This window comes from Lygodium microphyllum, chromosome 3, assembly GCF_053477565.2.
Source record: "Lygodium microphyllum isolate KBCC chromosome 3, Lygodium_microphyllum_v1.1.10, whole genome shotgun sequence".
Lineage (NCBI taxonomy): Eukaryota > Viridiplantae > Streptophyta > Polypodiopsida > Schizaeales > Lygodiaceae > Lygodium > Lygodium microphyllum.
The window spans coordinates 134,483,761-134,496,032 of record NC_141137.1 but is presented as its reverse complement, the minus strand read 5'-3'; positions in this window follow the sequence as shown (position 1 = coordinate 134,496,032).

Here is a 12,272-nt window from a genome sequence, read left to right as displayed (position 1 = left end):
GCTGCTATGCACACACCATGTAAACAAATCTAGTGCGTGGCTTTCTTATTGATTTTAGAGAGCCAATGCCATTTTAGACATTAGTGTCAGTGTCCATGGTTCAAAATATTAGATTTTTGGACAAGTTTAGCCGATTTATGATATTTTAGATATTATCTCTTGTAAAAATCCATAAAACTATAGACAACTTCTAGATTAGGATGACATGTAAAAGAAAGCATGTAGCTTTTAGCCAATTTGAGAGGATGCTATGCAAAAAGAGAGATTGAAAAAATCATGGGTAGTGAACACCACTCCGAAGGGGGAGATGAAGAAGGAGTGATTTGGCAGAATTTTGGCCGGGTGTGCTGGAATTTTACCCCCCTTTCAGAGCCAATGGAAGCACTAGATTGGCGATCTGAGCAGCATAGAGGAAGGCATTATTTTATACAGTTTTTGTCCATTAGAGTTATATCTTCTCATAATGATGAAAGAAACTGAAAGGCTTCATCTCTGTAAGTATTCTTCTACATTTTCTAATTCTTTTTGGGAGTTTTCTTCTATATCTTCAATTTCTTCAAATCCCTTCTCTTCCATCTACTCCTCTCCCTGAATCTACCTTCACCGTGCTATCTCTTACCCTCGTGGTGGACTCTTGATACAAAACACACCGACACTATGTTAAGGGAAGTTTATGCTATCGTTAGAGGTGAATTTCAAAAGATATTTGGGCTGATTTGGGACTGATATCTTTATTCATATTCAGATAATTAGGGACAACATTGTTCTTTTGATTCATTTCTTACTCTACAGAAGATATATTGTCAAAATATTCAAGTATTATGTGCCCTTATGGCAGGGCAATGTTTGTAGATAATTCATAGATGCTTTGAGTTGAATTAAGAGGATCGTTTTCTCTTATTTCTTGGCTGTGGTAACTTATCCTTATCAGAAACTCAATTTGAAGCTCTCTTGAAGCAAGTCTCTTTGCCCTACAAGCCTTGTAATTGACTCATAAGCTTTTGTCCCTAACAGACTACATTGAATGTAATCATGCAAAGTTGATTCGTGCTATGGCATCATGTATGAATGATGGGATGCAAAATTGTTTATGATACATGATAGCATACTGTACTTGATTTTATAATTTGTGATTGCTCTTACAGTCAAGAAAACAATCTTGATTTGAGATAATACTCTTGTGATCTTTGCTATGAACATGCAGTTGGAAGCTCTATCAACATCTTCAAGAACTTGGCTTGAAACCTTCAACCCTTTTCTTATCTCTACCATCTCCAGAGTCTAAGCTCATGAACCCCCATACATTCTTCTATCTCAAACCCCTATGATTGCTTCTAAAAATGATGTCATGGATGAACTCATTAAAAGCATGCATGACCTTCATCTGAATCTTACACAAATTAGTTCTAAGGTGAAGAAGCTGGACGTCAAAGTTGAAGAATGAGGATGTTCATCAACTCAAAGACCCATGAGAGAAGGCTTTAAGAGGCGCTGTATTTGGTGTGACAGCCAACAACATGACAAGAGGGAGTGTTATGCCTTCCGTGAGGCTGCAGCATAGAAGCTCGTCTTTTGGAAATATGAAAAAATTCATGCAATTGAAACTGGTCTTCCATTGGAGCCAAATTTTGGCAATGGTGGAATGAAGAAAAGATTAGAAGATTTAGCAGTAAAGAATGCCTATGTAGCAATTGATGCAGCTACCTATGGGCTGCAAATTGAGCCAACTAAATCAAGTTTGAAAGCATGTAAAGATAATATGCAATCTAAAGTATGGATGGAGGTACTAGATCAAATTGAACGTGGCAAAGCAGCCAAAGAAGATTTGGCTAACGCTAATTAGTGCATTCGAGGAATAACTAGTTGGAAAGAACCGGTAGATTCTTTTTCAGCCTTTGCACATTTGGCTGACATCAATCATAAAGAAGTCTTGATTGAAGAAAAGAGAAGAAGAGAATATGAACCGAATCCTTCCTCTTCTGGCCCTCCGAAATGGGTAACTAGAAGAACGCTTGAACAACCAAAGGTTGCTAAAAATATAACCCCAGATCAAGAGTTGGAAGATGCACCACAAAGAAAGAAGACCGAAGGAAAGAAAAAAAGGCAAGCAGCCACGCTACAAATTGCAATCTGAGATAGAATCTGCAACCGATCTCAAACGAGTCCTAGAAGAACAAATTATGAGAAGCCGCAATTGAATTCACCTTAGGCAAAATTCCATGATGTAATTATTAATGTAATCAAAAGGAAAAGACAATATGTTGGTGATGAAGCTGAAGAAACCGTTCATGCTTTTTTGCAAGCTCTTCGAGTTTTTGTGAAGGATGAAGAGAAGCTGACTTCAGAAGGAATTCATCTTGAAGTAGTTAAAGAATTAATTGTAGTAATTGAAGCTGAAGATAAAGAAAGCATAAAGCAACAATCAAAGAAGTGAAAGCTGAAAATGCAATGGTGGACTGGTCCAAACCAATTGGATAGCCCACCTCTCAAAAAGAAGGCCGTCTATAGCACATGCATGAGGAGGAAGAGGCTCAGCTCATTCCAAGCAGTCACTACTCCCGTATGCATTGGGCAAGAGCAACAACGGAGACAATCATCAAAATTGGAGAAAAAGAAACACCACGTATTGCACTCTTAGACCATGGCTCAGAGATAAACATCATGGCAAGGAGTCTCTATGAAAGTGGTAGATGGCCCATAGATGTTGATCCAGGTTGGCGAATGAGAGCTGTAAATAACTCTTCTGGAGAGTTATATGCTGCATGTCCTAATTTGTAGGTAGCTATCGGAGACATAAAAGACAATTTTCACTTTTTTGTTCAAGGATCTTGTAGTTACCCTATCATTCTTGGGAAACCTTACATTTCTAAAGCCCGCCTGGAAACAAAAGCTCTTGATGATGGTTCTTCCTATGCTTGCATCCAAAGTAAGGATAATGAATGAGCTATCCAATTTCTTACTCTGTGTGTTAACCATCATGGAAAAAAAGATTGATTACATAATTATCCTCTGCCTCCTAATGCCCAAGAATTCAAGGGTTTTCGGCCTGCACTGCTATAAAAGGAGGCTATGGCAGTGCGTCATGTAAAAAGATTGAACCTTCTGAAAGAAAATATTTATGTCATGTAAAAAGGGAGTTGAAAACTTCTGACATGATGGCTAAAAATGAAGATATTTCAGGCATTTTTTGGATTGATTACTATCGACACATTGGCTGAAATATATACAGCTCCTCATATAGAAACTCATTTTGAAAATAGGTCCATAGAAGTATGTACATTGGATTTTTATCAAACAATTCAAGAATTTTTTGAGCAAGAAGACATTGGTTTACTCAACAAGGCTAAGCACAAGTGGAGACAAAATACAAGATGATGGATAAGAAAGGCAAGCATGTGGTAGTCCCACTGCCTCCTGAAAGTGAAGGGCTAGCTGATAAGGCAACAAATTAGCCAAGTCTTCATGATCCTTCCAACATTGGTCACAAATTCACATCTGAAAGTATAAAAGAGCTCAAAATAGGTGAAAATTGTTTCCTTTCACCGGCTGAAAAACACTCTTTTATGCAAATGCTAATGAAACTTTTGCATTTCAGCCAAGTGAAATAGGGTGTGTGGATCTAAATATTGTGGTTCTGATGGTCATTTTTACAGTCCCACATGTGCCTTGGAACCTCAATCCCATTCCCATTCCAAGGGCGCGTTTGCCCAAATTATTGGAACTTCTAAATGAGAAGATCAGAATGAAGATTTTAGAACCTTCTTCAGCACCTTACTCAAACTGATGGTTTACAGTGCCCAAGAAAAATGGATATTTACAATTCATTCAAGATCTGTAGCATGTCAATTGTGTCACAATCTGAAATGTTGGTTTGGGTCCAATTGTTAAAAAATTTGCTGAAGCTTTTGCAGGTAGAGCAATTTATTTTATGGGTGACCTATATTCAAGATATGACCAATTTCAGCTTTCATTAGAAAGCAAAGACATTACCACAATGAAGACACCTCTTGGATTGGTCTGCATGTGCACTCTACCGCAAGGTGCAACAAACTCCCTAGCTCATATGATGAATGCCATGCACAAAGTCTTAAGGGACTTTATTCCACAACTTACTCCTCCATTTCTTGATGATGTACCTATCAGAGGATGTGAAGTCAATGAAAAGAATGAGGAGCTTGACGAAGATGGCTGTAGGATATTTGTAGTTAACCATATTCATGATTGTGACAGGATTTTGACAAGGCTAGAAGAGGTACATCTTACCCTTTCTGGAGCTAAGTCGATTTTTTGAGTAGAAGAAGTCCTAGTGGTCAGACATCTGTGTGGCTCCTATGGACGTAAACCTTCACCAATCAAGATAGATGCCATCAACAGAATGCAAGAAAAAAGAACACAATATTAGTGAGTTTGGGAATCTTCCAATTCCCATTTTTTGAATACTAAAAAGGCGGCACTCGGATAACATGGCCATAAGTTTCTCAAAACCATATGATGTGACCTATCATTGGAAAGCACTTGAAAAATAGAATCTATTGAGCTATAGAGTGCTCGATTTAGAGTTATAGTGTTCAAATTATGACAAATCCAAAGATTTGACCACGTGTCCCAAACTTATGGAAAATTTTCATATTCTCCAATATGGTGTTAAAGCACAAATATTTTAGAGGTGAGAAGATTTCTTAGTGCATGTGTACTCTATCTCATATGGATATCACATTTTGCTCATGTGGCTGAAAATATCTATCGATTATTAAGAAAAGGCCAAAGATTCTCTTAGGGAAAAGAGCATACTCTCACTGTATGTAAAGTAAAGAAGTTAATTTCAACCCCCGCTCTCAAAAGGGCTAATTATTCAAACGGTCAACCCATCATCCTTACTATGAATACAAGTCCCATTGGGATAGGATGGGCTATTGGCCAAGAAGACCTTGAAGGTAACAAGTATGCATTTCATTTTAGAGCAAAGGTTCTCAATGAACATCGAAGAAGGTATGCACAAGTAAAAAGGGAATTGTGGGGAGTTGTAACAACATTAAAGTGTGATCGTGAATACTTTATAGGTGCTTCGGTAGTGGTAGAAACTGATTGTCTTCCACTCTTGGGCATGATTGCCAACTGCTGTACACCTGACATTGCTATGCTAAGATGGATTGCATATATTAAATCTCTCAACCTTGAATTAAAGCATATTGCAGGAAATGAAAATTCAGTTGTTGAAATGCTATCACATGCAAGATATGACAATGAAGAAGAGCTGATGGAAGAATATGAAACTGAAGAATCTATACTTGCTGAATTTCATTCCATGGCTATTGAAAGTACCTTTTCAGTTGCTGCATATACAAACCCAAAGCTCAATCTTGCATGTGAAGCTGACCTTTTTAATGATATAGCATCAAGTACAGTAAGAACAGGAAAAGGTACTACTGTAAATCATCATACAGGAACAAAGATCAAAGATTTATCTCTGGAAGAAGGGTGGTCAACTAGAAGCCAGTATGCTCATTGCATTGCTCAAGTTCTAGTTCATTTCCTTGAAGAAGATTGGCTGAAGATCGGCCAATATTTAAGCACAATGAAGAAGGAGGAGTCTTAGACTGATGAAGAGTTCAAGCATATTAAGAGGAAAGCTTATGGATTTTTTTCTTAAAGAATGGCATCTATGGAAGCACGCAAAGAAGAAGAAAGAAGTGCCTATCTGAGTTTTAGGTAACAAAAGATTGCAACAACAGGTAATGAAGGAATTTCATGAAAGCCTATGGGCTAGCCATAGAGGCATATGGGGAACCTTTAGCAAAGTCAAAGAAAAATATTGGTGGTAAAACATGTATAGGGACATAGCACATTTTGTTGAAACTTGTTGTGTGTGTCAGATGTATTCTATGATCAAGCATCAAGATGGGTTACAACCGACTTATCCCTTGTCTATACATTATAGATGGGTTATTGATCTTGTAACCATGCCTACAGGAATATGGAATATGCGATATTTAGTGCTTGCAAGAGAGGATCTAACCAATCAAGTTGAAGGCGAAGCCTTAACAACCAAGACCACTCAAGTTGTTTGTCATTTTTTGCTTGAAGAAGTGTTTTGTAGATATGGTTGTGTGGGTAAAGTAACTGAAGATAGAGGAGAGTTGGGTGTTGATGAGGCATGCAACTTCTTTGCTCAATTGAGTATTAAGTTGGCTTTAACATCAGCCTACAACCCTGAAGGAAATGGGACAAGTGAGAGAGGGCACCAGCCTATTCTCAAAGCTCTAGCAAAGTCTTTTAGCGGAAAGATCAAATAATGGCCTAAAATGATACCTTTTGCATTATGGGTTGACCGGACTACTCACAGTACAGTGACTGGCTATATGCCAACTGAACTTATGCATAGGCAACAACCAATTATACCAATTGAATAATCTATTCTCACATGGAGTCTTATAACTTGGGAGGAAGGCATCAATAGAGAAGAGTTGCTGACTTTGTGCATATGGTAGCTAGAAGGAAGGCCTGAAGATGTTCAAGCTGCTATTGAGAAGCTAAAGACAACAAGAATAAAGAACAAAAGAAGACTTGATAAGCGACATCGTCTTCGGCCAAGAGCAGTTCAAGAAAATGACTAGGTGCTTGTCTATGACAATAGCCTAGACAATCAATACAGTGCTTCTAGGAAGATGGTAAAGCATTGGTTTGGCTTGTATGTGGTAAAGGTCATTCATGACAATGCCACATATTTATTGGTTGAATTGGATAGGACAAGCATGAAGATATCCATAGCTGGAAAAAACATCAATCTCTTCAAATGAAGAGAAAATTCAACATATGAGTTAGAAGACTTGGATGTAGTTCAAGAGCATGAAGACATAGAGGAAGAAGAGGAGGCAGAAGATGAATATATTGACATGGCAGAAGATACTTCTTCAAATATTGAAAATCCGTAAGACTTTGACACATGCTAGAGGATGTGTAGGTTAGGAGGGGGTGGATGTCATGCCGCTGCGTGCACACTGTGTAAAAAAATCTAAAGTGTTGCTTTCTTATTGATTCAGAGAGCCAATGCCATTTTAGACATTAGTGTTAGTGTCCATGGTTCAAAATATTAGATTTTTGGACAAGTTTAGCTCATTTATGATATTTTAGATATTATCTCTTGTAAAAATCTATAAAACTATAGACAACTTCTAGATTAGGATGGCATGTAAAAGAAAGCATGTAGCTTTCAGCCAATTTGAGAGGATTTTATATAAAAAGAGAGATTGACGAAATCGCACGACGTGCAATCACTATTTTCATTAGTGTTAGTGTCCATGGTTCAAAATATTAGATTTTTGGACAAGTTTAGCCAATTTATGATATTTTAGATATTATCTCTTGTAAAAATCCATAAAAATATAGACAACTTCTAGATTAGGATGGCATGTAAAAGAAAGCATGTAGCTTTTAGCCAATTTGAGAGGATTTTATGTAAAAAGAGACAATGACAAAATCGCACGACGCACAATCGCTATTTTCAAGCAGTGAATAGCACTCCGAAGGAGGAGATAAAGAAGGAGTGATCTGGCAGAATTCTGGGTAGGTGTGCTAGGATTTTGCCCCCCTTTCAGAGCCGATGGAAGCTTCAGATTGGCAATCTGAGCAGCATAATGGAAGATATTATTTTATACACGTTTTTGTCTATTAGAGTTATATCTTCTCATAATGCTGAAAGAAACTGACATGCTTCATCTTTGTTAGTATTCTTCTACATTTTCTAATTCTTTTTTGGAGTATTTTTCTATGTCTTTAATTTCTTCGAACCCCTCCTCTTCCGTCTACTCCTCTCCCTAAATCTACCTTCACCCTCTGCTATCTCTTACCCTCGTGGTGGACTCTCGACACCAAACACACCAACACCGTGTTAAGGGAAGTTTATGCTATCATCAGAGGTGAATTTTGAAAGATATTTGGGCTGATATCTTCAGTCATATTCAGAGAATTAGCTACATCATTGTTCTTTTAATTCATTTCTTACTCTACAAAAGACATCTTGTCAAAATATTCAAGTATTATGTGCCCCTATGGTAGGGCAATGTTTGTAGATCATTCATAGATGCTTTGAGTTGAATTAAGAGGATCTTTTTCTCTTATTTCTTGGCTATGGTAAATTATCCTTATCAGTAACTTAATTTGAAGCTCTCTTGAAGCAAATCTCTTTGCCCTACAAGCTTTGTAATTGACTCATAAGATTTTGTCCCTAACAGACGACAATGAATGTAATCATGCAAAGTTGATTCATGCTATGGCATCATGTATGAATGATGGGATGCAGAGTTTTTTCTGATACATGACAACATACTGTACTTGATTTTATAATTTGTGATTTCTATTACAGTCAAGAAAACAAGCTTGATTTGAGATAATACTCTTGTGATCTTTACTAAGAACATGCAGCTGGAAGCTCTATCAATATCTTCAAGAACTTGGCTTGAAACCTTCAACCCTTCTCTTATATCTACCATCTCTTGAGTCTAAGCTCTTGAACCCCATACATTCTTCTCTCTCAAACCCCTGTGATTGACCGTGAAGTACCTCTTGAACCTTTAAATATTCACTATAATCTACTTATCTCTTGAAGACACATCTCCATCTATCTTGTCCAATTTTCTTGCCAAGCCCATGTGATGACCTTCAACCCTACATGCTGCGACAGTGCTATGCTCTAGATCCATGTTTTTTCACATGGTATCAGAGGTAGTCGTTCATGCCTTAGCTTCCATATCCAATCTTTTGGCTTCTTCTCATATACCCCTAGCTTCGTTCAAGTGCTTGACCCCATTTCTTCACTTGAGCTTCATACTCACTTTTTGGCAGCCATAGCCAAACAACACATACCTCTGTTGAAGATCTTCAATCTCCTCATATAAGCCATATCTCCATAAGATCCCTCCTATATCTTGCTTGAATTCTTGCGCTCCCCTCTGGCACCTTGGTGCTCCTAGCGTCAGCATTCTCAAAATTCATCATTGCTGCCTGAAGTGCATCGACCTTTGTTCGTATCGTTGTTGCTGCTGCATGCATAGACCACAATTCTCCCTATGAACATAGGGTTTTGTAGCTCACTATGCAAGCCTACTTCCTATCAAATCTTAGCTCAAATCATCAATAGGGTGCGTTATTAGAAGGAAAAAACTAGTCGTGGGCTGAGAACCCTAATCAGAGTCCACCATAGAGCCAAAAGTGACTAAACTTCATTTCTCACTTTATTTGCTTATCTTTGCTAGTTTGAAGGCTCAAGGGACACCTTGCAAACTCAATGCCACTAATTAATCAACAAGGAGTACAAGCCTTTGAGGATTTTTGGAGAGTTGGAGGAATCAAGTCAATAACAGCTAGCTCAACAAGGAGACTCAACATCAATAGTATCTCTTGATACTCAATCAGTGTCTCTTGACACTTGTGTATTTAACTCACTCATGAATTCACTAATTTTACCTTAGTTACTCAAAATTTCATTCTCATTTGTAATGATTTAAATCCCTATTGATCAAATCCATTTGTAAGTCACAATTTCTTTGTAAAAGGTTAGACACTACCCGAGTGTCCTCATGGTCAACCCAGACCTCCTTCTAAGATAACTGAAGTGGAACATATAGCAAAGTTTAATGGTGAAGGCTTTCATGCCTGGAAGTAGAAGACCATGTACCATCTCATGAGAAAAGACCCATGGGATCTCTTTGAAAAAGATGATGAAAATGACAATACTAAATAGGAAGATGCTGTAGAAGATCAGCCTAAAACAAAGGCATGGAAGAAGATGAACAACAAAGCTCTAGATATTATTTCTTGGGGTCTATCCGATGATGTGTTACATCATATTTCTGGAATTAGGGATGAAAAGAAAGCATGGGAAGAACTTAACAAGATCTTTGGTACACAAGAAAAGAACTCAAAGGTAAATTTTTTAATGCTTTTTTATAAGTTAGATGCAAAAGACAGTTCATCTATGATTGTACACATCAATAAGTTCAAGAGCCTTAAAACTCAGCTAGCGACTCTTGTAATATTTCAGATATTATATTCTTTGTTTCTTCAGCAGCATGTTGTGCTAGAAGGAGGGAAGGTGATAGAGGAGCCAGCAAGCTCCTCGTTGGAGCTTGCTCGGCTCCACGAGCATACATAGGGATATGCATGAGGGGAGGATTCCCTCCCCTCCCCTATATAAAAGAGGGAGTGCCGACAGTATATTCCAGTTAAATCTTGAAGGAATAAAAACTACATCTTGCACCATTAACCCCTATTCCTTTTTGCAACGAATCATCATAGAAGGTGAAATTCATGAGAGGTTTCTTACGTTGCTTAACTCTAGGAAGTTATCATTGCTAACTGCATATCTTAGCAAGGAAAATATTGTTTATTTGGCATGAGTTTTGTTCGCAAGGAAAAAGGAAGTTTAATTGAATTTACCTAACCTCAAAGCAATTAAGTTTAGGACTGAAAAATCAATTGTCACATAGATAACAAATCGTGCCGAGGTGATCTCGATATTACCTTCTAAAAGTTAACTGAATTAATATAAACTTAGAAATACCTATGCTGCAAAATATGCATTGGGAATGATTTAAAAATCCAAGAAACGTTTATACCTTAAATACTTGCCTACCTTCCCTGATTCTAGAGTCAATAATTCATAAACGTATAAGAACTGAGGTTTTTCCCTGAGGTTCTTAAAGAAAATAATAAAAGCTAAGAAACCCTAGGACTGACAAACATCAGTTTAAAGAAACTGAAACAGATTGTTTTGTAACTCCATTATCGCATAGTACGATGCAGGACTTGCGCGGTAAGCACGAAGCCATATGGTCTTGTGATTGATTCACAAGAAAAAAGGTTGAATACCCTAAAAAAGGATAGCGGATCCTTACGCAAGTTATCTTGCAAAAGGATGTATTCTTTCATATCCTTCTAAGTAAGGAAGGTTAAAAACCGGAAACTAAAATATCCAATGAACTTCAAGGTTGACCAAGTTGGGTTAATAGGGTACGCCCTAACCCAGAATATAAGGGATCTTGCCAAGTTGCAAGACACCCTGGAATGAGTGCTAATGCATTCAAAAGGAAAGAATCATTTCTTAGCAGTTTGCCAACAATAAGATCGATTAATGGAAATGTTTGTGCTTGCTAGAGATTTTAGAGCATTGTTTGATTTATGAATTACAAATTAAATGAATATCTATACTTCAGGTTGAAGGCCTGAAGGGAGAGGTAGCTTCAGTTACCCCCGACTGCCTACCTGACCCTAACCAAGGGGGTTGTTGACCGCCCCGAGAACGTGGACCAAACCCGCCGCGAGAGGACTTTCCATTGAGCACCACTTGGAGCAGGAGGACGCTTGGGTGCCAGAGGGAGCTCTGGCCGTAAATCCTCGCCTTCCGGGTCCTGCACAAGAGGCTAACGTGACTCGGGATTGGATCTCAAGGCCCACATACTAGTCTACGGGCGGAAGCTTGGAATAGTGATCCCTGTGGATTACTGGATAGCCTTTGGGCGGATTATGGACAAGCATACGGGCCGATCTCCTTGTATTTCAAAGATAAATATGATGATATGTTAATAAAGAACTTGTTTGATATTGTTTTTCTATGTCACGTGATAAGATTACGTGAAGGAACCAGTGCTTAATGGATTAATTAAAGAAGCTGATTGTTACATGTCCAATTAATGTGTTAGATAATTACATAACTAAAACAAACCGAGGAAAGTGCGGAGGATGGGCCATGGGTCCGTCCTACGGTTGGGTGGTCCTGGTTGGCCAGGAACTTTTCTCAAATCTCGAAGAACAGCAGGATGATCATCAAAGGACACGAATAACGAAAGCGATGACCTAGAGTTATGTCTTACCCAATTTACGCTGTTTTAGGGGAACGGAATGGGACTATGCCTTATGGCAGAGAGGTTGAGCTTTGCATCCCTCTTGTTTCCCATTCTCCTTAAACTAAGTGCAGCGTGAATTCTCTTCGGACCTGGCGTTTCTGCGTAAAGTAGTTCGCTTGGGTCCGACGCTAGTTGCTGTTAGGAAATGACCAATCAGGAAACCCGAATTCCAGTTGATTTTAAGTGGGAACGGCCAAAATACTTCCGCTACATGGCAGATGTGGGAAGCCCTAGATTGCAAACCCTGTAACATTCCATGGGAGTGCCGAGCAGAGCTTTCTAGACATCCTTTTCGATGGACTGCTAAGACGTGTCTTGGACCATGCTAGGGGACACATTACAATTGGTATCAGAGCCAACCAACAACGAAAT